Source organism: Henckelia pumila, chromosome 2 (genome assembly GCF_033568475.1).
Source record: "Henckelia pumila isolate YLH828 chromosome 2, ASM3356847v2, whole genome shotgun sequence".
In the NCBI taxonomy this organism is placed as follows: Eukaryota; Viridiplantae; Streptophyta; class Magnoliopsida; order Lamiales; family Gesneriaceae; genus Henckelia; species Henckelia pumila.
The window spans coordinates 118,505,146-118,514,100 of NC_133121.1; positions in this window are offsets into that span (position 1 = coordinate 118,505,146).

An 8,955-nucleotide genomic window follows, 5' to 3' on the forward strand; every position below is an offset into this window, starting at 1 on the left:
AAGACTTGACTTGTGTTATATATTGAAAATTGTATTAATGGGATTCCTTAATTGGTTCCGTTTAAACATATACTTTATAATCATTTTTAGCATTTTATAAGCGAAAACACTTAAAATATTATGCATGCATTTGGTTAATATTTTTGTAAAATATTTTTGAAAAAATATTTTTAAAAAGTGTTCTCCAAATATAATTTTTAAAGAACAATTGAAAGATGTACTTTTTAGATTTTTCAGAATGAAAGACAATGATGGAACTCAAAACACATTATTTTTGAAATATTAAAAAGTTTTTTTTATAGAATAATTGTTCAAACACATTTTTATTCTTCAAAAAAAATTTAAAATAATTTATAATTTTTTTGTAAAAAACACTTTATAAAAACTAAAATTATAAGTACTTTGAGCTAATATAAATTCAGTGTTTTTTTTTGTGTTCATTGAAAAATATGAGTAGTGTTTATTTTTGGACACTATTTTCTTATCATGAAGCTCTTTTAGAAAAGCAAGATACTTACTTTGAGTTTTTTTGCCCTGTCACATTAATTAGTTCGTATTTTTAGATTATTATTTTTTTTTTGGGAAGGTGTAGTTTTAGATTTTCATGTTAGAATGAATAACATCTAAAGTTCATTGCAAAAATTCACAAATAAATTGATTGGACAGAGCTACGCCAAGAGTGGTAGCTTTCCAAATTCTTGGTAACTATAAACCAATAAAAACAAATGTGTTCTATATATATATTAATTGATCATGAGTACTCTTTATTATATTGGGCATGCATAACATTCCTGGTAACTACCATCAATTAATCAAAATAAAAACAAATTCGAGCACATACCAAAATGTTCAAATTCAACATAATCAATGAAAATCTAAATTCAAGAGATCCATTTTGTAGAAAAGCAAATGAACAAAATAGCTAGTATAAGTTCAATTATAATTCGAACACATACCTCGCTAAATAAATAAATACCAGATCTCGACATCAATTGCCTGATGAGCAATGAGCAAAATTATGCATGTATACCTAATTGAAGTACTGGTCAGAGCTTTGCTTGGAGTGTCTCTTGGTCTTGGATATGGCTTTACTTATCAACACCAAGTAGCTAGCTAGCATGATGGTTGACTCGAGTCTTCGATGCCAATTTTATAATCATTTGTTGAAGTATAAATTATAACAATAAAATTGACAAGATAAAAAATAATATTTTTTTAAAAAAAATTTAGAATGTATAAAAAATATTAAAAAGGAAAATAAAAAGCCAAAGAATGTAAAAAGAAAGAATTAAAAATATATTAAAAGTCAAAAAAAATAATAAATAAAAAATAAAATTATATTGTGGTGTAAAACTATCCACCACAGCATGCTCTGCTGTGGGGATGTCCAGAGGAGGGATCCATTCTCTTGATAATTGGTCTAGAAAGTCCATAATGCAATGTACTCTTGAATTATTGAAGTCAAAATATAGACTATTGATCATTGGATGTTAACCATTTGATCGATTGACTTGCTCAACATTACAACATATAAAATATATATATATATATATATATATATATATACATATATATATATATATATATATATATATATATATAACTTTCATCTAAATTCTAATTAAAGGAATACAAATGTAAAATTGTAGGAACGAGTGTTTGAGTGGATAGCTTGCTAGATGGGGGCCATGGGGCTGACTCGAAAGTCTTCCATGCAATTAGAATTTACTGTTATTAATTAATTGGTTTATGTTTTGAAAAAGTAAAAATTTATGGTAAAAAATAAAAACTCCAAAACTTAAAATATATCAAACTCTACACTTTATAATATTTTTCTCTCAACTCAATTATATTTTTCATCACAAATGAATACCTATTTATAGATCCACATTTGAGATTAGTTCAAAAATAAATACATTATCATCTACATCATCACACACTAATTTTCCACATTTTACAACTCAATATTCAACATTCAACATTCAATATTCAACATAATATTAATAATAATAATATATTTTTCAACACTCCCCCTTGTGATGATGATCGTGATATGATGACTATCATCATTACGTGTTTTATACTGCCTCGTTAAAAACCTTACTAGGAAAAACCCAGTGGGATAAAAACCATAGTAAGAGAAAAAGAGTGCAGCCATGTAAACTCCCTCTCATGTTAACATGAGTGATTCTTCACATATTCCGCAGATTGCGCATCCCAATGTTGTATATATGCTTTCTGAATATCGTCGTGGGAAGTGCCTTTGTGAAGAGATCTGATGAGTTCTCACTTGATTGAATATAACAGATATCAATATCTTTATTCTTCTCAAGCTCTTGAGTGTAGGCAAAGAACTTTGGGGGTATATGTTTTGTTCTGTCACTTTTGATGTATCCTTCTTTCATTTGAGCAATACATGCAGCATTGTCTTCATACAACGTCATAGGCTTCTTGTCTACTGATAATTCACAAAAAGTTTGGATATGTTGTGTCATTGATTTTAGCCAAACATATTCACGGCTTGCTTCATGTAGCGCAATAATCTCAGCGTGATTTGATGAAGTTGTTACGAGTGTTTGTTTCTGTGAACGCCAAGAAATTGCGGTGCCTCCACGAGTAAATACATATCCGGTTTGGGAACGTGTCTTATGTGGATCAGATAAATATCCAGCATCGGCATAACCAATGATACTTTGATTGGTGTCTTTTGAGTACAAAAGTCCCAAATCTGTCGTTCCTCGTAGATAACGAAATATATGTTTAATTCCGTTCCAGTGCCTCTTTGTTGGATATGAACTGAATTTTGCCAATAAATTTACAGCAAAAGATATATCTAGTCTAGTGCAATTTGCAAGATACATAAGGGCACCAATGACACTTAGATATGGTACTTCTGGACCAAGAATAACTTCATCATCTTCACATGGACGGAATGGATCAGTTTCTATGTTTAATGATCTTACAATCATTGGAGTACTTAATGGATTTGATTTATCCATATTAAAATGTTTAAGGATTTTTTCAGTATAATTTGCCTGGTAAACAAAAATTCCACATTCCTTTTGTTCGATTTGCAAACCCAGATAATACTTGGTTTTTCCAAGATCCTTCATTTCGAATTCTTCCTTCAAGTACATCATAACTTCTTGAATTTCTTTATTCTTTCCAATGATGTTTAAATCATCAACATATACAACAATAATTACACATCCGGATGTTGTTTTTTTGATGAAAACACAAGGGCATATTGGATCATTTACATATTCCTTTTTCATCAAGTGCTCACTTAGCCGATTATACCACATTCGGTTGGATTGCTTTAACCCATATAATGATCTTTGAAATTTTACAGAATAAAATTCTCTGGATTTTGAACTTTGTGCTTCAGGAATCTTAAATCCTTCAGGGATCTTCATGTATATATCACTATCAACTGATCCGTATAAGTAAACTGTAACAACATCCATAAGACACATTTCCAGATTTTCAGACACTGCCAAACTAATCAAATATCGAAACGTAATTGCATCCATAACAGGAGAATATGTTTCTTCATAATCAATTCCAGGCCTTAGAGAAAACCTTGTGCAACAAGTCTAGCTTTATATCTGACTATTTCATTTTTCTCATTTCTCTTTCGAATAAAAACTCATTTGTATCCAACAGGTTTTACACCTTTAGGTGTGAGGACTATAGGTCCAAAAACATTACGTTTATTCAGCGAATCCAATTCAACCTGGATGACATCTTTCCATTTGGCCCAATCATGACGAGTTTTACATTCACCAAAAGATTTTGGTTCATGATCCTCATTTTCATTTATGATGTCACAAGACATATTATAAGAAAATATCTCATCAATATCTTCTATGTCTTTTCGGTTCCATATTTTTTCAGTATTAATATAATTTTAGAGATTTCACGATTCTCGTCAGTTTGTGGTTCTGACAGAACATTTTCATCATCAGGTGTTTCTTCTGGAACACCATTTTCTATTTTATGATCATCGTGCTTTTCTATGCCTTTTCTTTTTCGAGGATTTTTATCCTTGGAACCGACTGGTCTTCCACGCTTCAAGCGTTTTATGACATCATGAGTGTCTTCAATTTGTTTCTTTGGAATTTCAAATCGAGCAGGGGCATTTACAGCATGTATATATGATTTTGTTACCCCTTTTGTGTCTGGAAATGCATCTGGCATTTGATTTGCAATTCTTTGCAAGTGTACAATTTGTTGTACATCTTTATCACATTGTTTGGTCTTTGAATCCAAATATAACAATGATGGTACATACCATGTGATTTCTTTTTCGATGTGTTTCTTTTCTCCCCCTAATATTGAGAAAATTTCTTCATTAAAATGACAATCAGCAAAGCGTGCTGTAAACACATCGCCTGTCTGAGGCTCAAGATATCGAATGATTGATGGACTATCATAACCGATATAAATACCGATTTTTCTTTGAGGACCCATTTTTGATCGTTGAGGTGGTGCAATAGGCACATACACCATACATCCAAAAATTCTCAGATGAGAAATATTTGATTCTTTACCAAATGCAGGCTGCAATGGGGAGAATTTATGATATGCACTTGGTCTAATGCGAATTAATGCCGCAGCATGTAAAATTGCATGTCCCCATATAGAAATATGGAGTTTTGTTCTCATAATCATTGGTCTAGCAATCAGTTGTAGATATTTAATCAATGATTCAGCTAATCCATTCTGTGTATGAACATGAGCAACAAGATGTTCAACAGTAATTCCCATTGACATACAATAGTCATTGAAAGTTTGGGAAGTAAATTCTCCAGCATTATCAAGTCTTATTTTCTTGATTGTATAATCGGGAAATTGATTCCGCAATTTTATTATTTGAGCCATTAGTTTTACAAATGCCACATTTCGAGTTGACAATAAGCATACATGTGACCATCTGCTGGAGGCATCGATCAATACCATAAAATATCGAAATGGTCCACATGGTGGATGAATTGGCCCACAAATATCACCCTGAATACGTTCAAGAAATATGGGTGATTCTGTTTGGATTTTAGCTGGCGATGGTCTTATAATAAGTTTTCCAAGAGAACATGATTTACATTGAAACTTATTATTCTGAAAGATTTTCTGGTCTTTCAATGGATGACCATTCGTATTTTCAATAATTCTTCGCATCATTATTCAACCAGGATGTCCCAATCGATCATGCCAATTGATTAATATTGAAGAACTATTAACCACCATATTTGATTCGATTGGCCTTATATGTGTATAATGCAATCCAGTAGGGAGCATTGATAATTTTTTAACCACATATTTCTTTCCTCATTTATATGTGGTAAGACACATATATTTCTGATTTCCATCAGTTATCGTCTCAGTATCATATCCATGAGAATATATGTCATTAAAACTCAACAAATTTCTTTTTGATTGTGGTGAATATAAAGCATCATTTATCAAAAATTTTGTACCATTTGGTAACAAAAATTGTGCTTTACCACAACCTTCAATCAAGTCTACAGGACCTGATATTGTATTCACCATTGTTTTTGTTGGTTTTATTTCCAAGAAATATCTTTCATCTCGCAGAATAGTGTGTGTTTTACCACTATCCGGTATGCAAATTTTCATGATATTATTCCCATGTTTGCTTATAGCATTTTCCATATCAAACTTTACAAAAATGCAATAAAAAAAATTAAGTTCAATACAAATGCAAAATATAACATGCTTTATAATACATGAATTCATGAAAAATACAAATTTGTTACAATCTAGTTCCACCAATTTTTAATCAATGTCTTCGAAATCATTTAAAAAATCTGCAGCATTGAAACTAGTTGAACCAATTAAATGGTCATTATTTTCAACAAAATTGGTCTCTTTTCCTTTCCCCTTTGTCGATTCTTTATAGAACTTACATAGGTGCTCAGGGGTTCGACAAATATGTGACCAATGTCCTGGAGTGCCACATCTATAACAAACACTCTCAGTTCTTTTTGAGTGATTTTTATTTTCACTCATATTTTTATGCTGCCTTTTTGGGTGGTTCGTGACGTTCTTTTGAGATTAGTTATTGAAGTAACTATCTCGATTATTTTCATATTCACGACCATAACCACGACCACGATCATTTCTACGTCCACGTTCATGACCACATCCTCGACCTCAACCAAAATCTAGTTTATGCCTTTGGTTTTCATTTTTACTTACGACATTTGCTTCTGGAAATGCTGTAGATACATTGAGTCGGGATTGATGATTTCTCATTAACATTTCTTTGCTCTTTTCTAGTGATATCAAGAGCAACGAATTTAAACTTTGCCAAATTTGACATGGTGGTACTAGAAAAATAACAATGCATTTTATAAGTTAATTTTCATTAATATGACAATACAAAATAATGGATAAACGATGAGTACAAGTACGTGTACAAAGAGAGAAAAATTATGTGGTGGAAAATCGTTGGTGAGTACAAGACTCGTGAGCATGATGATCATAGTCGTTATGAAAAATAGTCTTATCAATGCCATCATCTTTATCTTCGAAAAAAACCGAGGAGAAAAATTTTTTTTGAGAGAGTGAATTTGTTGTGATTGAAAATGAGTTTGAGTGAACATATTTATAGACCAAAAACTAGCCGTTTGTTACCGTTTGTGACCGTTGGGGTAAGGAATAAAATCGAGTATGTGTTGAATAAAAAATCGTGATAATCATGTGATGCATATAATGATAATCATAATTAAATAATTATGTATATCATATCACTTTATTATAAGGTCGGTGCCGTAGACATCCTTTTATATAATATTGTGAAATTATACCAATATAGTTAGTATAAAGTCAGGTATATTATATCATATCACATTATTATAAGATCGGTGTAGTAGACAACCTTTTATATAATATTCTGAAATTATACCAATATATTTAGTATAAAGTCAGGTATAGTATATCATATCACATTATTATAAGATCGGTGTCATAGACAGCCTTTTATATAATAACATGAAATTATACAAATATGATTATAATGTTTAAAAACCTTAGAGGCTTTTATACTTGTCGTATCCCTTACCGGGAGTGTGGGATGTTGTCTTAACATCCTCCCAGGATTTATAACAAGTTTTTGAAAAAAAACTTATTTTTTTTTCATAACATGATATTATATATTAATATATACACAATAAAAATATATAAACAGTAAAATAAAAATTCTTACTTGTTGAATATTTTTGACTTCTTCTTGTATTTTGGAGCGTTGGAAATTATAGAGAACCTTCGAGCGATCGTGCTGATAACGTGTTTTGAAAAAGTAAAAATTTATGATAAAAAATAAAAACTCCAAAACTCAAAATATATCAAACTCTACACTTTATAATATTTTTCTCTCAACTCAATTGTATTTTTCATCACAAATGAAGACCTATTTATAGATCCACATTTGATATTAGTCCAAAAATAAATACATCATCATCTACATCATCACACACTAATTTTTCACATTTTACAACTCAATATTCAACATTCAACATTCAATATTCAACATAATATTAATAATAATAATATATTTTTCAACAGTTTATATAATTGTTCTTATTCAATGCTCTCTCTTAAATTATTGATTCAAAATATAGAAAATTGGACATTGCCAAAAAAATTATTTTCCAATTCACCTATTTCCTAATATGCCCTCTGATTCTTAGGCTGCGTTTGAATATATACTTTAAAAATATTTTTAATGTTTTATATATAGGTGAAAAAGATTTGAAATATGTGTTTGGATAAAAAAAATTTTGTAAAATATTTTTGAAAAATAATTTTAAAAAAGTGTTCTCCAAGTATAGTTTTTGAAGAATACTTGAGATGTGTTTTTAGATGTTTTTAGAATGAAACTATGAAAAATAAAAATGAATGATGTTACTTATGAAATGTTAAAATGTTTTTATAGAATAATTGATCAAACATATTTATTTTTAAAACAACTTTTAGAATATTTTATAAAAAAATTTTTAAAAAAAAAACACTTTTATAAAAATGTTTTATAAATAGATGTCCAAAAGAAACATAATTCTCACAATTACAAGTATTACTATTTAGAAATGAACCCAAACACATACTAAGATCCCTAACTGATTGAATATATATAACAAAATAGCGAGTGTGCTTCAGAATTCGGCGTGGTATGCTTTTCGGCTCAGCTAAAAAAACGATCGGCAAAATGAAACTCGAATGATTGTTGAAATTCTAGAGTTCTAAACTAGAAAGTCGATCTTATTTATAGGATAAAATCAAACGTTCAAATTCGAACGACTCTATTGGATCGTATAAGTCCAGAGTCCAGTTGTCAAAAATAGCATCTTGCGACATATTTCCTTAACAATTGTCCCGAAATAGCACTGTTGATAAGTGCGCGGGAGACAATGCTAGAGGTAAAACATATATTGTGTATAACGATATTTACAACAAATATATCGTGAGATTTTGCTATTATATCGGGATATTTTACATTTAATTTATCATGAGATTTTGATAAATGAAATTTTTGTATTGAATTTTTTGTGTTGTACAAATTTATGTATAAATTTGATTGTACATGCAGCATTGCTCTTACAACTAATGGATTCGAATTGTTTGTCTTTTCTTTTTCTTTTTTTTTATAAAATCAAAAACATTATCTGATCGTCGGATAATCGGATTTACTTCTTTGAATGTTTACCTATAATGAGTAACAATCGGTTTAAGATGAAAAACTGAATTACTCCGGTGGAGATCAATCGGCGAAGCTCGGTATTCGGCGGTCAAGCTTCAAACTTTTCAAGCTTAAGCGAGCTTAAAACGAGTTTAAGCGTGAAAAAATGTTTTTAATTTTTACTATAATTTTAATTATTTTAAGACAAACATTAAATAAAATGTTAGATGAACTATAAATATATGATTTAATAGACA